This window comes from Sus scrofa, chromosome 4 (genome assembly GCF_054392235.1).
Source record: "Sus scrofa isolate SSC_HxYL_T2T_F1_AM1 chromosome 4, Sscrofa_HxYL_maternal_Yorkshire_Landrace_v2.0, whole genome shotgun sequence".
NCBI classification, from domain to species: Eukaryota; Metazoa; Chordata; class Mammalia; order Artiodactyla; family Suidae; genus Sus; species Sus scrofa.
Genome location: NC_139386.1, coordinates 82,695,873 through 82,720,275, shown reverse-complemented (window position 1 = coordinate 82,720,275; position 24,403 = coordinate 82,695,873). Strand labels below are relative to the sequence as shown.

The 24,403-nt window shown below is 43.7% G+C and overlaps 1 long non-coding RNA gene across 2 annotated transcripts in view; it reads right to left on the bottom strand.

Annotated features, from left to right (window-relative positions):
- Positions 1-24,403, bottom strand: part of LOC102157622 (uncharacterized) — a 301,905-nt gene that overhangs the window by 90,535 nt on the left and 186,967 nt on the right. The window contains exon 4 of one of the 2 annotated variants that reach the window (XR_014843841.1): positions 23,393-23,951. The exons of the other annotated variant lie outside the window; for it this stretch is intronic. This is a non-coding gene — a long non-coding RNA (uncharacterized LOC102157622). Of the gene's footprint in view, positions 1-23,392; positions 23,952-24,403 lie in introns of those variants that run through there. 2 annotated transcript variants of the gene reach the window in all.

Genomic DNA, 24,403 nt, shown 5'->3' with positions numbered 1-24,403 from the left:
CCTGCAGAGCAGCGCTTCCAGCCTGGCCTTGTCCCTGGAGCGCTGTGTCCACACATTCGGCCCTTAGATGGTATGAAGTGTCCCGCCAGAGCCCTCAGGTTTGCAGTTTTCATTGTGTTGATTTGCACGCATCAGACTTTCTCAAATCGGGGCCTCAATGTTTTCTCAGCAGCATACACATCCAATAAGAGCCCTTTGCCTTCTTCTTGTTACTTGTCTCACACGTGTGCTCATGTGTGTCTGCATGTGTATGCGCATGTGCCCGGTCTGGACTGTTTCCACACACACACACACACACCCCACTCCCTCCGGTAGCGTTGAGCAGCCAGAACATTTATGCTCCCACTGGGGCCGGTGCTACCAGAAGACCCTCGATTCTGCACTGGTTTAGTTTTAATGCTTTGTTCTCGAAATGGGAGCAGAGGACACTCAGGGTCCAAAACAGGTCTCCATCCCTCTGGAAACGTCTGTGTGTGCTTCAGGCAGGACAGGCCCGCTGCCTCATTGGCCGCCTCAGAAGACAGGCTCCCTCCAAGACAATTGGTCAACATGCCAAGGAGCCCGGTCCCGAGTCCCAGGCAGGGGGTGAGCATCCGGGTTTCGTTGGGCCTTTCCACCCTCGAGAGACTGAACGATGGATTTCTTCAGCTTTGTAAACATTTTCAGAGCACCTATGGTGCATCTTAACAAAACATCACAGATTAATACCTGATTCACTGCCAACGTTTCAAAAAATGCCAGGTGGTCTTTATAAGGAAACAATCTTTAGTAAAAACAAAATAAATCAAAACCAAACACATGAGAATCACTGAGTGTTATATTGACATATCAATAAATATACTAATAATACTATTTATTGACTCTATCTTGGTATTTATCATTTTTACAGACCTTAAAGGTGATGATTGGAAAGTTCTCTTGTGACAGTGCAGGCTAAGGATCCAATGTTGCTGCAACTGCGAAGCGGGTTGGATCCCTGGCCCGGGAATTTCCACACGCAGCAGGGGCGGCCAAAAGCAAACAAACAAAAGGTGATAACTGACGTGGTCCGACTCACACGTGTGCACTAGGCTGTCAGGCATGTGTATCTGCCGTGTGTTCTGTAAAGCTGGGGGCAAGTTCAGTTTCATACACAGCGTATGATGTTCTGATAGGAAGATGGGAAGGATGCTGATCAACACAGAGAGACAGTTAAGGCTGTAAATACAAAGAATGATACGAGGAACATCCAGATGGCACTCGAACACCGTTACCAACAGATGGTTAAGGCGGATGGAGACTGGGACGTACCAAGCTCTACAACGAGTTATCACATTAGAGTGCCAATTGGAACGGCCAAGGATGCAAATTGGGAAAAGTCCTTCAAAACCAGAGCCTGAAAAATGTGCAAAGGTACCTTCATCAATTATAATGACTTACTCTGAAAAGACTACCTTACTAGGAGAAGTCGATATGAACATATTGAGGTGGAAATAAAAACGAAATCACTGATGATGAAAGAGATTCAGGAGGAAGTAAACCACGTTGACAGAGAGGCTTTTATTTGCCCTTTTGGGACAAAGCCAGGGCGGGCATTAATACAAAGGTGAGAGGTTAGCACGAATCAGCCATGGACCCAAATTCTGTGATTCTGAGATAAGAAGCCCCGGGAGCCAGGAGGAGGCAGACCAGGACCAGAAATGGTGTGTTGAGCATCACTTCAATTTTCTCCTTATTTTATTTGCTTGTTTGTTTGTTTTGGCTGAACCCATGTGGAAGTTCCTAGGGCCAGGGATCCAACCTGCTCCAGAGATCCAACCCTATCTTCAGTTGCAACCTGGGCCACAGCTTCAGCAATACTGGATCCGTAACCCCCTGAGCCACAGGGGAACTTCCAATGTCCCCCTTTTCTAGGCACTTCCGGTCTTTCTCCCTTGGTGACACACTCAGTCACGTGAGGGCATAGCAGGGCATGTGCAAGTGACTGCACTTCGTGTGTCGTCTGCTAGTGCCAACACACCCTGTTACAGAGGAGCGGCTCCAAAATTCACTGAAAATGTGCTGACCCTTTAAACTGATCTGCAGAATATATATTGTGTAGAAGGATTCAGTGGGCTTACTTCCTCGGGGAGAAAATCCAGCCATTCCTCTAAGGAAGTTTTCACAATAAATTCATATGAAAATGAGACGGTCAGTCACCAAAGAATGTGAGGATTAAGAGTAAACTCATCATCATCTAATGAAGTGGTGACTGACAGATGAAGTAGGAACATAGTAATGTTATCACAGAGGTAGAGCCCTGATTATCTCAACTAGTGAGAGGAAGGAGAGCGTGTCTGACAGTAACACAGGTGTGCACTTGACTTCGGGATGACTGCTCTAAATTGGGAGAAATTTAGCAAAGAACCAGGGTGGCCTGTGGTAGCTGAGCTGAGCCTCCTAATAGTGGGAAGAGAGCACAGGTGCCTGCTGGCAGTAGGGACAGTGAACCGCGGGCACCATCACACCCTTAGCTTGGGGATGTTGTGAGGGCAGGAGAGATGCTGCGGGTGACCAGGTGTGGGTGGGCAAACCCTGAGACCCCAAAGCCTGAGCCACCACCTTCCCTGGGGGTGAGGCGCCCACACTGTGGGCGAGGTAGGTGTCTAGCCCTGCATCCCTGACTCAGGCCAGGGCTCACGTGTGCCAGTGTGTCCCCCACATGCCTGGGCTGGGGCTGGGGGCACCCCCATGAAGCAGGGGATTCGTTACTTTAGTCATCGGAGTTACTATTAGTAAAGCAGCATTTATAAAGTTAGCCCGCAGCATGTGGGGGCTGCAGGGCTAAGTCTCTGAGGTCTAGAATGTGTTGAGAGGTCAGATGGCCTGAATGACAGCGAATGTAGCTCGAGGGCCCAGACGTGGGCTCCACGCCCTCTCCCACACACCTCAGCCCTCCCGGGGTGGGGGGGGGGGACCAGAACAAGGTGCCATTAGCCTCAGGAATCCAAGGGGAAACGGAAGGTCACAAAGATCAGGCAGTGTCACCACGGTTCCCATAAAGGACAGAGCAGGAACCTAAAACAAGCCTCACCTGCTTCAAAACGCATCTTCCTTGTTTTCACTTTATCAGCTTGGCATAATGAAAGACACAGATTTCAGAGCTGGACTCACATTTCTTATTTGTAACCAAAATTTCTCAGACTCTGAAACAGGCCGTACTAACAACTGCGTTACCCTATCACAGATGCCCTATGTGTGTCTGCTAAACATTTTTTTTTAATTATTATTCAATGATTTTTATTTTTTTCCACTATAGCTGGTTTACAGGGTTCTGTCAATTTCCTACCATACAGCAAGGTGAGCGGTCGCACATACACATAAACATTCCTCTTTCTCACATCATCATGCTCCATCATGAGTGACTAGATACAGTTCCCAGGGCTGTACAGCAGGATCTCCTTGCTTATCCATTTCTTTATCTGCGTCTCGGTTTCTCTAACCTCAAAAACCTCAAAACTACTCACTTCCTGGTTTATTATCAGAATTCAGTGAGATAACAGCTAATAAAGATCTACATGTGCTTTGATTTCAATAACTATTAGTTTTCATTGCCTTTTCTTCCTCTTACCTGTGTAATATTAACTGCACATAAACCAGAAATAACCAAAAGCACTTGATATCAGTCTGATTGGATTAATATTGTATAATTTTTACATCACGAAGTAGCTTAGACAAGAGAACTGGCTTCCTCTATATTCCATCAAAGTAAATGAGTCTGAAAATCTATCTCCTTATACAAGATTATTGAGTTTTAAGTGGAAATTACAGAGCATAGCTAACAATGTCCCATGCATAATTTATACTCAAAAGGAAACAGCAATACCCACAGGATTTTCTAATGTAAAAGAGATGACTTTTTTTTCTTATTCTTTTCATTAAATAAGAAAACTCCAGAGACTATCAACAGATAAGCAGAAAAGGTGGTGGTTTGAAACAATTTTGCCTGGTAAATAAGATTAGTTAATAAAGAAAAATAAAATATGACTGGACAGAAGCCAGCAGATAATAGGGGGGGCATTCAGGGAAGCTGCTGAACCACATTCCACAGTGCACTGCCCAGGCCCAGGGGACAGAGGCCTCGTCTTCAGTCTGACGCTGATTAAGGAAATAGTTTCCTTCGATGATCCACCATCAGACTGTCTCTTTCAATCTTGTTTGGCATCCTCGTTTCAACATTGATTTCTCAGTGACCCTCTGAAGATGCCCTGCAAGTTCTTGGTGATCTCATTCATGCCGTGGGCACATGATTTGAAGAACACTTGGAGAAACAGCTTTATTTTCCTTGGAAAATTAAAGAAAAACAACTACTACAAGTCAGAATTGAAAAACTATATTAAGGGCATAGGCTCACATTGGAAAAGGACTCCCAAAGAGGAAGGAAATCTAAAAGTGTAGAGCAGTGACCGCAGAGGACCACCGCTCAATAATGGGAGTGTGTTTATGGCATCTTTAGCAGGGTGGCTTCGTTCCTTTTGTTGTTGTTTTTTCCACAAACAGAAAACTTCCTTATGGAAGTTCCTAGGCCAGGAACCGAACCTGTGGCACAGCCTTAACCTGAGCCATAGCAGTGACACCACCAGATCCTTACCCCACTGAGCCATCAGGGGACTCCAAGGACAGTTTTATTTTGTTTGTTTGTTTGTTTGTTTGTTTGCTTTGCTTTTTAGGGCCGAACCCTCGGCATATGGAGGTTCCCAGGCTAGGGGTTGAATTGGAGCTACAGCTTCTGGCCTACATCACAGCCACAGCAACATCAGATCTGATGCTTCGACCTACACCACAGCAATGCCAGATCCTTGACCCACTGAGCAGGGCCAGGGATCGAACCTGAAACCTCGTGTTTCCTCGTCGGATTCATTTTCACTGCACCATGATGGGAACTCTGGTTTTGTTCTTGAAAGATAAATAGTTGGTAAATATTCTTAAATTTTCCATTCAAGGCTACAATGAAATCAAGCCCATACCCAATGAAAATTCTGTAATTTATTAACTGGATTTTGCAAAATAAGAAGTCCACTAATGAACTTGGAAGTGAAGAAGGAGGCTGCATTTTTTTCCAAGGGTAGTGCCAGAGTGACAAAGAGGAGGAAGGAACTAAGGCCAAGACCCGTTAAGGGGTATTCACAGGGAAGACAATTAGTTCCACAGACATGAGAACCTTTCCTTCAGGAGGTGCTGGAAAGACACGGCTTCTTTCCCGAGACTCTAATAATTCTGTCTGATTTTAATTAAACTGGAGAGAGAAACCAGATTGTCTGGAAGGCTGGCAACAAGGAGGAAGAACATTAATTTGCTATTGCTCTGTAACCAACTACCACAAACTTGGTGGCCTGAGGCCACACCCAGCCCGGGGCCAAGGACCAGGCTTTACCCTGCCCAGTCCTCTCCCGGTGGCTGAGCTGTGGAAGCCCTCGCTGTGTTCATCCCGCTGGCCCTTCCCGGGGCTGTGCGAATGAGGACTCTGGGTTTTGCTGGCCGCCCACAGTGCCTAGAAGCCACCTGCATGTCCTCGTCCAGGGACGCCTCTGGCATGGCCTGTCACTGGGTGAGCCAGCAAGGACAGCCTTTCACCTGGGGAGGCCAGGCCCCTCCAAGGCCTTCCCTGGTAGGGTCAAGCCTGCAGGGACCATCTCCCTCTTGGCCGACTTAACACCACCTGCTCTGTGGCCTCAGTCATGTCTGCACCCTTCACCTTGGCCGCATTCTGCTGGCAGAAGTGAGTCACAGGTCCAGTCCAGAGAGGCGATGACAGGGGCGTGGACACCAGGAGCAGGTCAGCTGGGCCCCCCCAGGGTCTGCTCACCGAGTGGGGACAGAGAACACTGGAGATGAGGCCAGGGCTTGAAAGAGGAGTTTGCCCCGCAGCACAGAATTGCTTCCCCAGGAGAGGCAGGGTAACACTTTTAGGTGCTGAAACTATTGTGGCAAAAAAACCCTTACACAGTTTAAAATGAAAAATAATGTTACTTAAATTAAGAGTGAAGAAATAAATTAAGGAAAACTACTTTTTCTTATGGTGATGAATTTACCTTGTTTTAAAATACTTCATTAGCAAAATGTTCTTTTTTCTTGTTTCTCTAGGCACATATGCATTTTGTCTGCTTACTGGGCCAACCAGGTTGGTTCTTTGAAAAATACACCTTATGTATCATTTACCTATTCCTGAGAGAGAAAGAGATGTGTTGGTGTGTGCGTGTGTGTGTTAGGGTGCGTGTGTATGTACTTTCTAATAACCATTTACGGGTTCACCTATTACACAGAGGAAAGAACAAATACGAGATAATCTATCATTTTCAAAAGTGGCTAAATCTTAACAATTAACAACTTCTTTTCAAATAATTTCATGAAGCACACCGATATCCACAGAAAAGGGCTCGCTCCGTTAGAAAACTTAGGCAGAGAGCGTGTTTGACGCTGGGAGTTTTTGGCTGATGACAATACAGAAGGATTATGTGGGAAAGTGCTCTCTTTCCTTTAAGAAAAAATTGAAGCAAAACGTCTGTTTTTAAAAAATCATATTTGTCCAGTTATTTTATGACCATGCTCTCTTTTTTATACCTTTTTCGCCAAATCAGCCAACATGGGTGACCCACCTCAATTCTAAAGGGAATTCAGACTCCTCTGGCAACCTCACCGCAAACCTCCTCCCGCATTTGCTTTCAAAGGAGCAGAAGGCTCTGGGCAGAGGGCTCTTGCGGGAAGTGGGGGGAAGGGATGAGAAACGCTAAGCCTGGCCCAGGGAGGGAGCAGAGTCAGGCGGGAGGGGGGCCCAGGTACCCCTCTCTGCTTTTTCCTCCTCAAGGTTCAACACAGCCCTGTCCCAGGCTCCCGACCCCCTCGGGGACAGTAAATAAAAACAAAATGTCAATCTCATAAACACTCCCCGAGACACAGCAACTCCAGGAGCCTCTCCATCTAATGATGGGATGGTGACAGAAAGCGGGAAGTTCTTACACGTTCTCAACAGAGCTCTTCAAAACTTCGCCCTTGGATTTTCTCAGCCTTTGGAAGCGCGGGGCAGCTGACGGAACCTGGAAAGGGTGGTCCTGAGACACCCCCAGGGGGAAACGCCCTCAGCAGAGAACCAGCAGGAAATAATGAGACTTTTCGTAAAGTGTTAGGAACTACCCTCTTAAAAAACCCTGGAAACACTTCCTACCCCTTTAATCAAGGGCACAGACACAGAGAATTCAAAACATTTAGGTTTTATATGAATTCTGACTCTGTCACCGCAAGTCTATCAAACAGGCTGATAAAGCTGGGGTGACACGATCACACATTCAGTAGGACCCCTGTGTCAGCTTTTGTGACAGCAGCCCCCTTACTGCCATTTCACGTTTCTGAAGCCTGGTCTGTTTTAATAATGTAAATCTATTAAAAGTTTTTGAATTTTCTTTTAAAGGCCACATGTGTCTGTAAATGCATAAGAAAAGTATCACAAGTTGAAGAAGATCGTTTATTGGCTCAGGTAGCTGGGATGGACAGAGGGGCCCACCCAGAAGGGTGTGCTGCAGGAACTCTGTCCAGGGACCAGGCACCAGGCAGTGGGGGATGTGTCTTTCCCGCCCTGTGCCCTGTCTCCTCTCAGTGAGGTGACCTTCCCCGGGGGAGGGGGTGGGCTCCAGCAGCCAGCCTAGGAGACTACACTCCATGATCCCAGCAGACAGAAGGACCACCTGCCCATCTGCAGTCTGTGTCCAAGGAGGAAGGCAGCCAGACCAGGCCGAGGTCACACGTTCATACTGAGCACAGGATGAGATGTCTTGGATATTTTCCATTTCTCATAAAAGTTCATATGCAAATATCCTGGCATCCATTGCATGACTGTTCTTATTATAAAGACTAGGTAAGATTAATTCTGAGACATGGGGAGGGGTAATGTTTGATCAAAACTCACAAAGCTGATTCTGGTTTGGGAGCAGTTTTATTCGAGGCTCTGTTGCCAGCATCCAGGTCACCACCAGCTTTCTGCCACCTGCAATGATATCTTTTCCTCTTCACGTTGTGTTTGGGGAGGTCCATGAAACCTTTCTACCTACACCAGGCAACACTGCACACACCAACATTCACATCTGAACGTGAAAGGTGACCTCCTACAACTGAAGACTGAGCTCTTACACATGTTCAGCATTTCTTCAACCTACTCAGCGTATCAAATGTTCTTGAATTATTCAGTCGGAAACACGAGGAATGCTGTCAGTTCTTCTTTGACAAGGCCATATGTTTCACAAATCAAATTCTTACACCTTTCTCTGCTATTTAGTGATGACATTTGCTGTGTAGGTGCCTGCCCCCAGAACCTTGCCTGCCACTCCCGCATCTCACATTCTAGTTCTTTAGCATAACTTTTGCTCTACACAGTAGGTGAGTCTTAAAAAGACGGAGGACATTTTGAGTCAATCCTACTTCCACCTTAGAGGGGTCATACTTAATTATCAAGACGTTCTGAAGCCTTCTATGTGAAGGCCTAAAGAGATCTTCTGCAGTGCCCGCTGTGGCACAGTGGGTTAAGAATCCAACTGCAGTCGCTGCAGAGGTGCAGGTTCAACCCTTGGCCCAGTGCAGTGGCTTAAAGGATCTGGCATTGCTGCAGCTGTGGTGTAGGTCACAGCTATGCTTGGATTCGATCCCTGGTCTGGCAACTTCCATATGCCATGGATGGGGCAATAAAAAAAGAGTAGAGTCAGAGAGATCCTCTTACCACACCAACAGCAAACACTGCCCAGCCCTGCTGGTAGCACTCTAGTGAGTGTGTGACGATGTGATCTAGAGCTATGATGAGAAGAGCTGGGGGAAGATGCTTGATTCCAGACTATAACCCACTGAGTTAGCAGTAAGGGAACAAAACAAAACTTACTAAGGTTTAAATTGGTAGGTTTGCTTGATAACATCGAAGAGCCTCAGTGTTGGCGATTTCACCTAAGAAGAAGAAGTCTTTGAAATAAAGACCAAGCTTTAGAAACTGTGGGGTTCTGGCTACCCTAGAGCCCTTAAGCGATTTCAGTGCGGCAGCTGTGCTATGTGAAAAAGGATCCTTTGTGCCGTTTCCAAAATGCTTGACTGTTCAACCAAACTACCTGTCAAAAGAGTCCTATATATAACTGTGATAAAAGCTCCTAGCAAAAACACTTAGAACATAAATGCAGTGATAAAATAAAGACTCTACAGGCTTCTGCTTTTTTATGTCAAAGATAGATTCCCTTTATAGAGACACGGTGCCGCTGTGTTATCGGAATATTTAGACTATCTTTTTGCTTATGTGCAATTCTTTTACCGACATGCACTATCCCGCCAGCTTCTGCAAATTAATATTACTTCATCATCCCATTTGGGGTCCATGTGTACCAGCACTCAAATCCATCCCCGCTTACGCTAAAAGGAAAGCATGTGATGACCTGTGGTGAATAACCCGTGACCACTACAGTGCTGGGGATCAGAAGCCAGGATCCAGTATCGGCTCTGCTTAAGAGCCAGTGAAAATCAGCACTAATTAAATTACAGGACACCTGGTGGCTCCGGGTACCAACAGGGAAACAGACGCCCGGAGTAAAGCCTCAGTCAAGGACAAGGCTGTGTTCAGATTGCGGGACTAGTACCCCACACCCTGTGGACAGGCACATAAAATACTGGGAATGCGGGCTGGGAACATAGTAATTAAAAAGTACAAAGTAAAATTTTTTGGCTTGACTTATGGTCATAAAATGAGCGTGTTTTGATAATTGCCTCATAATAATGTCTAATCTTTGGTGCCATGTGGATCGGGGCAAAGCGTGAAGAAAACCAGAGGCAGGTCTGGATATTTCTGTGTGTGTAGCTATCCTGCATCTTTTGTTTCTCAAAATATAAAAACTTTGCTTAGTACTTTTCATCTCAATTGCCAGAGTCAGACGAGAATGGCACATGTGGGATATGAGACAGCCAAGCATCTGCCAGGTCAGTTCAGGGCCATCCCACTCTCATCTGGGCAGTTTCTGATCCAGGCATCTGCTTAGTCTTCTAGCAAAACAACTCTCTCCCACGAGGCTATCAGGAATCTTCTTTGCAAACCCTGCTAAAAACCATGAAAGGAATGACAATCATTCGTCTTTCTGTAGACTTGCTCCTTGGACTGATGGTTAAGGTCGTGTGTGGAGAAAAGAGGCTTGGACGGTGCTCTGGTCTGGCTCAAAGTTAGTGCATTTTCATCCAGCAGTAAGTCTGCAGTCAGAAGTGCATAGTGTCCTGGCCACTGAATCGCTGTGTCTCCACAGAAGCACAGCATCCTCTGGGCTGGTCGCTCTAACTGCCGCGGCTTTTGCTGAAACTGCTCGGTGAAATAGGCATCCGTCGCTCAGCTGACACTCATCAGCTAGGATTCATAGCAGTTCTCCAAATGAGGACACTAACCCAGACGCTTTTCCTGAGAAGGTGCTTTCCTTTGTGCCAAGGAGAGCAGCGTCTTCTCATGAGTGTCACCCCACCACGCCAGGCCACTGAACCCTAACTCTGGCCCCCACCGTCACCAAGGACCACAGTCTGCCGTCTCCAGTGAGAGGGCCACCCCATCCCCCATGCTCAGGAGGCTGGTTTCACTTGGAGGGGTCAGTGATTCCTAGTTATTCAAAGTCTTATCATTGGATGATTCCTGCAAAAATGAGACCTCAAAATTGGAGTCATTGCATGAGATAATGAACCTCAATTCCATATACAGTAAACCCAGAATTTTACCTGAATGCTGACAGTGAGTATTTGTTGGTGTCTTATCTGTATCTTCATTTGCATTTTGACAATTCATCTAGAGATCAATACTCAACCTGCTACATCACTTCAACAGTGGAACAGAACATTTAGGTATTGGCAAAGTGAAAATCACTTCTTGATTCATATTCTACTGTTGGTTGTAAAGCTTTCTTTAGAAAACTTAGATTTTGAATAGTCTCAACTCACTGATGCATTCCTCATTTTCGGTTCCTTAAATAATTCCATTCTCTTCCTGCATAAGCGCTAACTTGCATACTATGGCACTCAGGTGCCATAATATTCTCAGATTATATTGTAAAAATCTTCTGTTATGCTTTGAGTCATTAAAGTATTGGCTTTGAAAGTCCGTCAAGCACAGTAAGTGTTTATAGGTTTGTTCCAAAGACGCCCTCAACACCATGGCAAACCATAAAGTAACCAAATTGAACTTGAGCTGGACTTGATTTAATTAGTTTTGTCTATTGGAAATCACAGTCAGTCAGGCTTTGAAGAGCTTCCTAATGCCTGCAGGCTTTATTACTTGGCCTATTCTCAGGGGTTTTGTTCCTTTTTTTTTTCCTCTGTATCAAGTTATTAAAAAGCCCAGTGTAATAAGTAAGGAGCATGCTGTTTCTCAGGGCTCTCCAAGTGGCATTTTCAAGGACAGGTAATGACTCTCAGCAAGAAGAGATGTTCTTTAATTGTTATCTTTGGCACCAGAAAAGAGCAAAGATAGCGTTTGCTTCCCAAGACTCTTTCTGCTGCATTTTTCATCTCTATCTCGCTATGTCTTGTGGGCCCCACAAAATAAGGATCTTAGAGATCAATTTGGCAAGAGACAGATGTTAAGCACACTTTATCAACCATCACGCATTCTGCTTGATGTGTATAAAGAAAAACTGGGAATTCCCGTCGTGGTGCAGTGGTTAACGAATCCGACTAGGAACCATGAGGTTGCGGGTTCGGTCCCTGCCCTTGCTCAGTGGGTTAACAATCCGGCGTTGCTGTGAGCTGTGGTGTAGGTCACAGACATGCCTCAGATCTGGTATGGCTGTGGCTGTGGCATAGGCCAGTGGCTACAGCTCCGATTGGACCCCTAGCCTGGGAACCTCCATATGCCGCGGGAGCGGCCCAAAGAAATAGCAAAAAGACAAAAAAAAAAAAAAAAAAGAAATAGCAAAAAGACAAAAAAAAAAAAAAAGAAAAAGAAAAACTGACCTCACCCTTAACTGTTCCTAGTGTATCCTGCCAGAAACTGTCACATCTCTAAGAATGTATGTGACTTTAACTTATGCAGATTGACCCATGTTTGCATTAATTTGTGCAAAATTACCTAAATAACCTTCTAAAAATTGTTGCTGTACATCAGATTAAAAAAAAAAATCAATCACAGGTAGATTGTAGATCTAAGTGTAAAGGATATAACCAAAAAAAAGCTTCTCAAATAAAACATAGGTAATATATTAGACTGTCCAGAAAAACAGAACCTATTGGAAATATATAATTGGAGAGAAAAAGGCAGCATGAAAAATTGGCTCACGTGATTACAAAAGCAAGTTCAAATCTGCATGACTACTGTCCACATTCGAGACTGAAAGCCAGTCGGTTGCCGCAGAACCAGGAGGAGGCAGAGCAAAGACTGTCGGGCAGGAAAACTCTCTCTTCATTGGGGGACACCAGCATTTTGGTTCTATTCGGGCCTTCAAACTGATTGGACAAGGCCCACCCACATTAGGTAGGGCACCCTGCTTTACTCAGTCTATAGATTTACTCTCACAGAAACACCCAGGATCTGGGCACCCATGACCTCGTCATGTTGACACATACAATTAGTAATCACAGATGATATTTATGAAAATGTAGTTTGATGACCTATTTCTTAACAGAAATTAGAGAGGTTTTAATCACGAAGGAAAGAATGTTAAAAATCCAACCTTAAAATCGAAGTTAATTCAGCTATTCGATAGCTAACACTTAGAGAATACATTTGCGTAGCTGAATTGCTGCAGCAACTGAAAAATGATTTACTGTGATGGGAAGACAATGGGGTCAACTTCACAAACATAAAGTTGAGTGAAAGAGGTCAGATGCAAAAAGAGTGAATGTTCTTATAGTTCCTTTATGTAAACTACAATAACTGACAACTGCAATCTTTCGATTCAGGAGTGATGGACAGCAGTTACGTTTGGGGCGAGTGGGGTTGGAGACATGAGAGCCCTTTAAATGCTTGCATTCACTTTGTGATAATTTACTAACATACAAATTTATCTTTGTGGGGAGTTCCCATTGTGGCATAGCAGAAGTAAATCTGACTAGTATCCATGTGGATGAGGGTTTGATCCCTGACCTCACCCAGTGGGTTAAGGATCCGGCATTGCTGTGACCTGTGGTGTAGGCTGCAAGAGGCAGCACCGATCCCGCATTGCTATGGCTGTGACACAGACCAGCAGGTGTAGCTCCCATTCCACCCCTAACCTCCATATGCCACGGGTGTGGTCCTTAAAAAAAAAAAAAAAGCAAAAAACGAAAACAAATTTATCTTTGTTCGGTATTCCCTAGTAGGATACAATGGTGAAAGAATAAGCCAGCTGCTAATTTTCTATATTTTCAAGCAGCAATTAAATTGACAGTCTAAATTAAAAGAAGAAAAAATAAAAATCTCCCTATCTTTTGTAGAGTTATTAAGTAATCATCAGAGGAACTCAAGAGAAATAGAAATACACAAATACAGGAAGAAAACAGAATCAGTATGTTAAAGAAAGTATTATAAACTCAACTGTAACAAAGATAGATAACGTAATTAGGATTAACATAGCTATTATACTTAACAATGCTAAATCTCTTATTAGGAAAAATACCTGTCAGGTTTGTTTTTTCAACCTCACAATACATAGGATAAAAAAAAAGAAAAATTTAAAGTAAAAGAAGAAACAGTTATAGTAGATAAATGCAAACAAAGAGATGTCAGCGTGATGAAGATTAAAATGAGACAAGTAAACAACAGTAGCCCAGAGCTAAGCCCACAGAAGTATAGTCAGCTTGTGGGGGAGGACAATTTATTCTACTCAGTCTACTAGTTTAAACATTAATCTCACCCAAAACACCCCCCCAGAAGACCCAGAAATATGTTTGGTCAACTATCTTGGCAACCCCATGGCCCAGGAGTTGACATAAAGTTAACCATCACCATTAGTAAAAATGACCTTTTTTTCACGATATAGAGGGGCCAAAGACATGTAATATAATAAAGAGTGATTTGGACCTAAATTCAGATTCGAGTACTTGTATAGCATTGTTGCAAACCAAGGAATGTATCCTGTCCACAGCATGAAGCCAACTAATTATGTGGGTGGAGCTGGGGATCACGCATCTCCTAGTACTTCCTTTCATTCCCTGTTAGGTGTTTTAATACAAGATTATGTGATACATCTAAATTCATAACAGTAATATCTTTATTACACAAATTTATCAGTTATTAGATTAAAATTCTTGTCTACATTTTGCTGCATAATTATGAAATTGTCTTCTTTTCCATGACTTTAAAGTAGTTTTGATGTGCATCTCTCTGATGTAAATCTCTCACGAGATATTGAGCATATTTTCATGTGCTTATTGGCAATTTACATATCTTCTTTGGAGAAATGTCTATTTAAGTCATTTGCCCATTTTTGAATAAAATTATAAAAAAGGATTGAAAGAAAATATTGTGACATAGAGCTCAGTAAAGAATTCTTAGACCTGACACCAGAAGGTATTCCATAAAAGGAAAATTTGTAAATTGGACTTCATTGAAATTAATTTTTTTGCCCTATTAAGAGAATGGAAGAAAGCATTTGCAAACCACGTTTCTGACAAAGGATTCATATCTAGACTATATGAAGAAATTCCAAAACAGTAAAAGAAAACAAAAAATTAGAAAATGGTCAAAAGGTATGACCAGATATTTCCCTAAAGAGGATTTACAGATGGCATCTAAGCTCATGAAAATTTGGTCAACACCATTAGCTATGAGGGAAATGCACATTCAAAACATGACAAACTATCACTACACACCTATTAGAATGGCCAGATTTTTTTTTTAAATGGCAACACCAAATGCTGGCCCGACGCGCAAGACCTGGGTTGCTCCTACACTGTTGCCAGGCACATAAGACAGTGCAGCTGTTCGGAAGCCGGCTTGGCAGTTTCTGACAAACTACAAATGTCCTCACCACCCACCCAGCGAATGAACTCCTGGGCATTTATCCCAGGGAAGTAAAAATGCATCTTCACACACAAAATCCTGGACACCAACGCCTCTAAGAGCTTTATTTGTAACAGCCGAGCCCTGGAAACAACACAACTGTCCTTCGACAGCAGATACTGAAGCAGAAACTGTACTCCAGCAACCGTGGATCCTACACAGCATTGAGGGGAAAAAGCAGCTAATACCCACGAAAACCGTATGGATCTCAGAGGGATTTTGTTGAGTGAAAAAGCAATATAAAAGGATTACACACTTTACGATTCCGCTGGTATAAAATTATTGAAACAACATGATTATAAGCACGAACAAGGCCTTAGTGGTTCCTAGGCCTTGGGGTGGGTGAAGAGGGAGCTCATGGCTTATAAAAGGCGAGACAAGGACCTTTGGGATGAAACCATCCTCCACCTTGATGAGGCGGTGGTTCCATGAACCTGCACATGGGATAAAATTGTATAGCATGAAATACACCTCCCCTACCCCCTCCCACCGCCCACAGGTAAAAATGATGACGCTTGAATAAAGTCAATGGATTGCGCCCTCCGTTGTACAATTTCCTGTTGTATTTCTGTGCTCCATTTAAGCAAGGTGACGTGGCTGGGTGAGACGGGGTGAAAACTGTGTGTGTTCTCTCTGTGATATCTCCTAGAACTATATGTGTAGAACTGCAATTGTGTAAAAAAATACAAATAAATCACTTACACCAAATGCATGTTTCAGTGTGAACCAAACCTCAAGATCTGAGAGTGGTGATATGTCAGTATCGACCGTCCCCTGTGACGGACACGTGGCTCTGTGACATAGGTTGATCATGTGGAGGCTGGATGTCTGCGGGGACAGGTTGTACGTGGGAACTCTGTTTCCCACTCAATTTTGCTTTGAGTCCAAAGCTGCCCTAAACATTAAGTTTAATTACAGAAATAATATCAAGCCTTTATTATTCTTATCATTTGGTATTATTATTCCTAATCATTTGTATTCTGAAGGTAAATCGGGCTTTTACCTTCATCTCATTGCCATGTTACATCAAATAATGGATCAAGTCTAGTTTCCTTTGGACAGGCTCATGCATCTTCTTGAAATTCATCCTGAACTGATTATCAATTATGTCCCATCTTTAACTTTAGTTTGGTTTCACTGAGTAGCAGCCTTGCAGCTATTTGAACAGAAGCCCACTTACGATGCCCTGAGGACCCCCTCTTCCCCAGGAGGCATGTTACTAATTTAGAGCCCATCCATTTACAGTGATTCATTCCCGAAGTAACACTGCTTCAGTGATAGGGACATATTTCTTCACTATCCCAGTCCAGATCTTGGGATTATGGCCACAAAAACAGGCTCCTTCAGGACTTGTATTCATGTGTAAATGACTCTCTCAAGTGGTTGGTATCTTTCTGAACAAAGCCGAAAACCACATTTCTGGCTCTATTACTTTCCATCTACCTGATAGCTATTTCTCATTCATCATCCACAGGGGGAGAAGAGTTCTGAAATTAAATCAGTAAAATAAAAGCCAGAGAAGCTTCCAACTCAATCTTCCTCACTGACTTCCTGGAAACATCTGAACAGCTACAGAAGCTGGGTTTCTTTTTAAAGAATCAAATCAAATCAATGCTTTCTCCCTTTTTTTCTCACAATGGCAAGTATTTCTTTTGATTTAGTTCAACTTATTAAAAACCGCTTGCTAAAAACACAAACTTGAAATCACTTTCCTTTTGAAACATCAAGGTATGATATATGTACAAAACATGTCCATGCCTTAAGGTACATTTCTTTCTTTTTTTTCTTTTTAGGGCCTTACCCACAGCATATGGAGGTTCCCAGGCTAGGGGCTGAATCAGAGCTGCAGCTGCTGGCCTACACCACAGCCACAGCAACACTGGATCCGAGCTTCATCTGTGACCTGCAGCACAACTCACAGCAACGCCAGATCCCTAACCCTCTGGGTGAGGCCAGGGATTGAACCTGCATCCTCATGGATACTAGTTGGGTTCTTAACCTGCTGAGCCACACTGGGAACGCCAAGGTACCTTTCTTTCAATGGCTATCACTATGTCTGTCTTGCCTTGAGATTTTTTTTTCAATGGGATCAATGACGTTAATTGCTTTTTGAGCTGCTCCTTGAGTTGAGACGGCTTCAAGACATTAAACCAATGGAAAGGGGGAAGACCAGACAAGGTGTTTCAAATAGAAGCTGTCCTTAGTACACTCACCATGTCGACTGCTTGAGTTTAGTCTGATTGCCTTCTTTTGTTCAAAAAAAAGAAAAGCGTTTCTGGCGTGTTGGTGGACAGACTGCTTGGACATAATATTCTCAGACTTATTCCTCACCTTTCGGATCTGAGCCGCCAAGCAGGCAGCTTGAGTTTCAGGGGCTCCCAGGCCCCTCGGAAGTGAAGTTGGAGGTGGGGTGTTGTGGTTTAATCGGTGTGACCTCGGCCCAAGCGCCCTGCCACATGGAGGCGAGCCCTGGGCCTCCTGCTACTAATGGAAGGAGTGACTGAGAGGCGGCCTCGGGCTCCCTGTGATGTGGGGGACTTCACGGCGGGTTGTATTTGTCTTTAATCTTTTTCTGGCACATTAACTATGTAGCACATGTAACCTCTTAACTGATTTCATTTGCTCGGGAATCATAAACATTTTTATATGCTATCGAAAGAAATGTGCCTTTGATGTAGGAAGCCGAGAGCTTGCATTTTAAATGTATGATTCATTACTGCACATTTTTGAATATGCTAAAACATATTTCAAACAAAATCCCAAATGAAAATGTATAACACTAAATATATTTCACCTTGATATGAATGGTTTCATGTACAAACAAGTCTGAGTAAAAGAAAATTTAAATAGAATATGGATGTTTCAGTCTCCATTTCACATGTGAATGGAATAACCTGCTTATATCATGATAGGATTGGAAAAAATATAATTGTGGAAACTTATCTTTATGAATGGAAGAAAAACAGAGGGCAGAGTGTCCTTTCCTACATATCATGGAGCAGCTGATGCACAATACAGCTTTGCAGCTAACGAAGGGTGACCATTGTTAAACAAAAGTACATTCCACAAAACACTAGACCTTCTCACCAGAAAACATAAACACAGAATGGACATTTTTTCCTCAATGGATTTTCTTAGAGCTTAAACTGTTTATAGTCCTCAATTGCCTACCAAGAGATTCACAACTGCTCTGATGGTTTCAGAAGAAAAGGGAAAGGCAGTTTGATTTATAAACATCCCTCTACTCTTATGCTTGTCCTATTAAAAGTTTTATATACAGATTTCTCTGTCTGTCCATGTTTTGCTGAACCATATGGGTGTCTGAGCAAAAAATAAAATCAGTAATACTGATCCAAATTTAAAAGGTTGATATTTTATCCATGACTGATGTCAGCATTCGTTTTGATTTTTAAAATTATTGCATAAAGCATTATTTATCTGTATTACTGTGTTTTTGAGGTATCCTAAATTTTGCATCTGAGGAGATACATTAGTATAACTAGTGAGTGAATGGTCCTGCCAACCCTTTTTTTTTTTTTTCCTTTTATGGCCACACCCGCGGCACATGGAAGTTTCCAGGCTAGGGGTTGAATCGGAGCTACAGCTGCAGGCCTACACCACAGCCATAGCAACATGGGATCCGAGCCACAGCAATGTGGGATCTGAGCCGCATCTGTGACCTATGCTGTAGCTTGCAGCTTGTGGCAATGCCAGATCCTTAACCCACTGAAGGAGGCCAGGGCACAAACTGACATCCCCATGGATACTAGTTGGGTTCTTAACCCGATAAGCCACAACAGAAACTCCAGTCCGTCCAACCCTAAGTCAGGAAGGGGCCACTCCTCTTGGGCCACCTGTTTCCATGCAGGTCACACAGCTTTCTTCTGTCACAATTTACACTTTGTTATTAAAACATTGCTCATGGATCAGTGACTCAAGAGGATTCATTAACGCAAAAAGTAGTAGTTAATAGTGAAAAAAACACCAACACAGAAAGTGTAAAAATAAAAACTGAGAATAACAACACAAATGGAGATATGACTCATGGAGTATGATTTGAAATGTGAGTGAGAAGTAAATATGTAAATGTTTTGGCTGCACCCAGACTCTGAAAAAGTAAATTTTGAATATAAAAGAGGTTTTTTTAAGATACCAAAAATGCCCATTTCCCTGTATATCACCTTTTATGGATTTTGTCAGAATATGGCACAATGCCAGCCAAGTTTCTACCATCTTATTCCCCCCAAAACTTTGGTTTTCTAGGACACAATCAAAAGCACGCTGTATAATAAGAAATGGATTGTTTTTTGCCCCGAAGGCCCACAAGAGACCCAACCTAGAGAAAAATCATTTAAAGAAACACTGGTCATAGCAAAACCTTGTCCACGTACCTCTGTTACCAAGAATTTTAAAAACCAGCACCAAGTTAATAAAAAGGCCCTGTGACTGAGGCAAAAGCAGAATGAATGTTGCCCAATCTATTTATCATATGACCCTTTGGAAACTACACATCAGAGGAAGAACAACTAGACTCACACCGCTGGGAGCAGGCCCGCGACAGCCCCGCACAGCCCTGACGACTTAGGGCCAGTGCTTACTCCGTGATTGTCACTGAGTGAGGAAGCTTTTTTGTGAGTCATGGAAGAGTCTGAGGTCATATTTTAGAATCAGCATCAGTACTGCACAAACGTGCCTTGATGCTGACCTGCAGACGGTTTATCTGCAGATACCTGGTTATAAATAACACACTTGACGGCTGAAAGTGTGAAGAGTGTGGCGCGGGCAAGTCCCAGACAGAAATGGGCTGTAGGGTCCCAGCTGCCCCACACAGTGACGCATGGCCTCTCCAGGGGGCTGATGCCCACTTACTTGTCGAAATGAGGGATACGATGGCGTGACGCTTCGGGAAGGCGGAATGTGGCATATCGATCTTGAGCTACTCTGAAAAGCCAGACCCGCTCAGGTTACTCAGTCTGGAGATGACGATTCTTTTTCAATGGTGAGAAAAGCCTACCATCATTTCTTAAAAAAACAAACTATGGACGATCTTCACAACTGAATGATAGTTTCATCCACCTATTAAGTTTTTTTAAAACCATGTCTAAATTCCACAACAGAATACGTGGAGAGCTCTTCCAGACGTGAGTGACCCCAAACAATCGATGCGGAACCGTCCCCTTCTTCCCAGCTTAAATTCTAAACTTCCAACGTTTAGGTTTTGTTTATCTGAAAAACGTCTCCCAAGTTTTTAAACTTGTCAAAGATAATCCTGAGTTTCCAGTTTCCCATTAACTGCTTAACAAAAGTCCCCACACTCTTTTCCTAAAAGTATGAGTTAGAAATGTCCACGTTAATAAGGGCGGTTAGAGAAACTGATGGCAAGTTAATAAGCCCTCCTCCCTGCTCACGCTCGGTCTTGCATTTGATACAGATGCTTGCATCAGGGATTGCAATCAGCATAAGTTCCTGATATGAGCACATGTGCGCGCGTGCACGCGCGCGCGCACACACACACACACACACACACACACACACACACCATGCACATCACTGCAGTTTTATTTGATTTTTCCTAAATCTGTTGCCTGTTGCATGGAACAACCATGACTAACTGATTCCAAATGTTTGAGAATCTTTACTCCAAATTTAATATCATTTTATTTTTATTACAATACAATATCGATGTGACTGATAATAACTGATGAAATGTCAGTTGATTGTCATTCATTGATTAACTCTTAACAGACTATTTAACATGTACAGTTCAAACAAATGAAGATAGCGTTTTCTTATAACTGTTTTCTCATCACACACATGAAGAAATAGCTACAGAGAGGAGCTTTGCTCTCCCACAGATGTGTTTTTAATCACTAAGAAAATAAGTGGTGAATTCAGCTCATTTAGTGCAGCATAAGCCGTGTAGGCCAGAGTCGTAAGTCTGGATTTTATCCTGAGGTGAGAAGGCATGTAGGCTTCAAGCAGAGAAGAGGAATTTTCTGAATTATGTATTTAGAAGATTGTCCTATAGAGAAAACCAAGGGGGAGGCTAGAAGGGACGCCTGGATTAGAGTTGGGACATAGTCCAGCTGTTAGCCTGGTGTGGGTACCAATGGGAGAGGCGTGCGTGCGCATGCGCGCACACACACATGTACATATGTACACAATTAGGATGCATATGTGTGTCTCCTAGCCCTGCCCTCTAAGAGGGCCTAGAAACAAAAACAGCCCACAGAAAACCTCCCCCAATTTATATAGGTACCCCCTCAATTAAGAAGTGGGGCACCCTTGAAGTGTGTCCACGTGGAGCGACTTGCTTCCCAAAGTACAGAGTGGAAGAGGGGGTGGGGCGTTCATGTTACAGCAGAGAAGCTGGTGAGCGCTACCTTGGCCAGAGATCAAGGTCGTTAATGAAAAATCATGATGGTAGCACGACCTTTGACCTCATGTGCTGAGAACTGACCCCTGTCGTCTTCCTCCCTGAAACACAAAACCCCAAACTAACCTTGAGAAAACACCAAACTGAGGGACATTTTACAATACCTGAGAAACTAGCAGAGGCCAGAGTAGCCTAAGGAGATGCAGTGATTACACAAAATACAATATTACAGAAGGGATCCCAGAGCTGAAAAAAGGACGTTAGGGGAAAACAAATACATCTCAATAAAGTTTAGTTTAGTTTAAAAATAAACAAACCAAGAGCACTCTGGATGCTGTAAAAAGAATGATGCTAAGGTCCTATGTTTGCCAATATAATACCCTCCTTCCCTTCCTCATAATTAACTACATGTTCTGAGCTAAAATCCTGTTTCCCAGACCCCCTTGTGGGTAGTTGGGTCCCTGTCCCATTTAATTGCTAATAAGGTGTAAGCTGGACGGTGCGGCAGCTCTGGGAAGTCCTCTCAGAAGGAGCCATGTCAGCGGGTGGACGGTCTCACCAGCCACATCTCCTTCCCGCAACCTGAAAAGCCAGCAGGATGGATGCAGCTCCAGGAGACATCGTGGAATAAGTGGGGCCCTTGAGGATGGTGGCCATTCAGCGGATGGCAAAGCGTACAGGGACACTGTGGTCCCTGATGATCACACAGCATCACACCAGCCTTTGATAACCTGCTTCTGGACTCATTTTGTAAGAGAAAAGTGAGCCTTCTCTGTTGAAGTCATGCGTTTGCTTGATGCACATTTTCCCCAGACATGAAAACAGGAGGCATCTTTTCTTCTCTTTACACAAAAGATGACTGTGTTGACAGCATTACTGTCTAGAGTACTGGTTTCGCTTCTACGCAGAGTACTCATGTTTTCACTTCATTCAGGGCTCTATAATCCTAAAAACTGGTCCTTCTCTTCACGCCGAGGGCTTCATCGCTTTCAGTGATGGCAGTTGAGAGAAATATTTGTCAGATCAGTTAGTTTCTAGCGAGGGGTGTGCCACTATGTTGATTGACCAAATCTACACCATTGAATTGAATCATTCTCATACGCAACGAGACACAACGCTTTTCTACAAAAGTGAAATAGCTCAATTTCAAGTCGGTCCCTGCTTACGTAGTCAGTGCTTTGGAGCTACACTTCCTCACCTGAATATCCTCTCTGCCAGGCCTGTTTTGGGTTCTTCCTGGACACTTGCTCAGAGTCTATTTCACCTCGCTTTTCTACAGTGATATAAGGTTCCTGCAAAACCTTTGCTTTGTCAGCCTAACGGACACACTGAGTGACACTTGACCCCTTGGGGAGCACTAGGCAGACGGCTCCTAAACTAAAAGGAAGCAGGACCACAAAGTTCCCAGGTTAATCGAATGATAAATGGGTGACCTGTGCTCAAACCCAGGTCAGCCAGCGTCCTGAGCCTGCGTGTTTTCTATTCTATACCTAAGTACGAAATCAATGAATTGTGTCTTTCACATTTGCACACAGAGGTACAATTCCTCTAACCTTTGAAGTCAAGTCACTGACTTCAAAACTGCACTACTTTGCTTCTAATTCGCTCTGAATTGAATACAGTCCGGAAGGGTGAGGAGGAAGAGAAATGAGGGAACACGTGCTGTAGGACAGGTGCTGGGCTCAGAAGTCCACACATTTTAACCATGTCCAGTTGGCAGCCTCCACCTCACACTTTGTGGAAAATCTTAACCTCCTTGGTAATGAGAATGGCCGCCTAGGTTCTGCGAATTGAATCCTTGGTTTCCCCCCTGCGCTGCATTACGGGGTTTTTATGTTTCTCTATGAAATGCACTGCTGGGAACTCTGCAGTGACAGAGGTAGGCAGCAGCCTTACTGTCTCATGGGCTTTTGGGATAAACAGGTAATAAATGCAGTCGGGAAATTCTCAGTGCTATAAAGCAAGGCCTTGGTTGTGGATTCTTTTTGTTTTTTTAAGAACTCCTAGTGTTTTATTTCATATTTTCCTTTTGATGGGTGAAATCGGAGTCCTCTCTTATGCTTAGAATATTCTGTAATTTCTGTGCATTATTTGTTCTCGGCCTTTGCCCGTTTCTCTCATGGATTCTTGGATTCTGAGTGTTCTTTAGTATTAAGGAGCCTTAGTGATGAAACATCAACACCTTCCTGTTTTCTTTTTCCTTTTTGTCTTCGCTTCCAGCAAAGCCTTGGATTCAGCCTCTTCCTTTCCTATCCAGCCTTCTAACAAAGTGGATGTGGACGTTTCTCTGTTTCACAGATTCCCGTGCTTTCTTCTGCATGGACTGAACATCCGCCGTGATGAGCAATAGCGGGGACAGGACTCTGAGAAAACCTTGTGAAGTTCATCACCGAGGACCTGTGGCCTCCTGATGATCACCCACCATTCAGCCTGTCCTTGTAACTGTAACTTCCTCCACACAAGCTGCTAGACCCAGTTCTACTTATGTGTAAACAAAAGTAAATTAAGTCAAACACTCTTCTCATCTGTGAATGATGGGCAGAACTACAGTGACGATGCTGATGTAACGTGTCTTTAAATCCCTTGATGAAACTGAGAGAAGAGAAATTAAGTGACGTTTAAGTGTATATTTTTTAAGAATGTGGAGACATTCCGTAGGTAACATTTATCTGTTCACAGATAAATGACCCTCTCACCTTAATTTAGACCCTCTCACCTTAATTTAGTATTACTGATGCTCCAATGAGTCAAAACAAAATTTTTAAGGAGTTCCCGTCGTGGCTCAGTGGTAACAAACCCCACTAGTACCCATGAGGATTCGGGTTCCATCCCTGGCCTCACTCAGTGGGGTTAAGGATCCAGCGTTGCCGTAAGCTGTGGTGTCGTTGCAAATGCGGCTCAGATCTGGCATTGCTGTGGCTGTGGCACAGGCTGGCGGCTGCAGCTGCGATTCGGCGTTTAGCCTGGGAACTTGCATATGCTGCAGGTTCTATCCTGAAAAGCAAAAAAAAAAAAAAAATTTAAAGCTTAGTTTGATACTGATA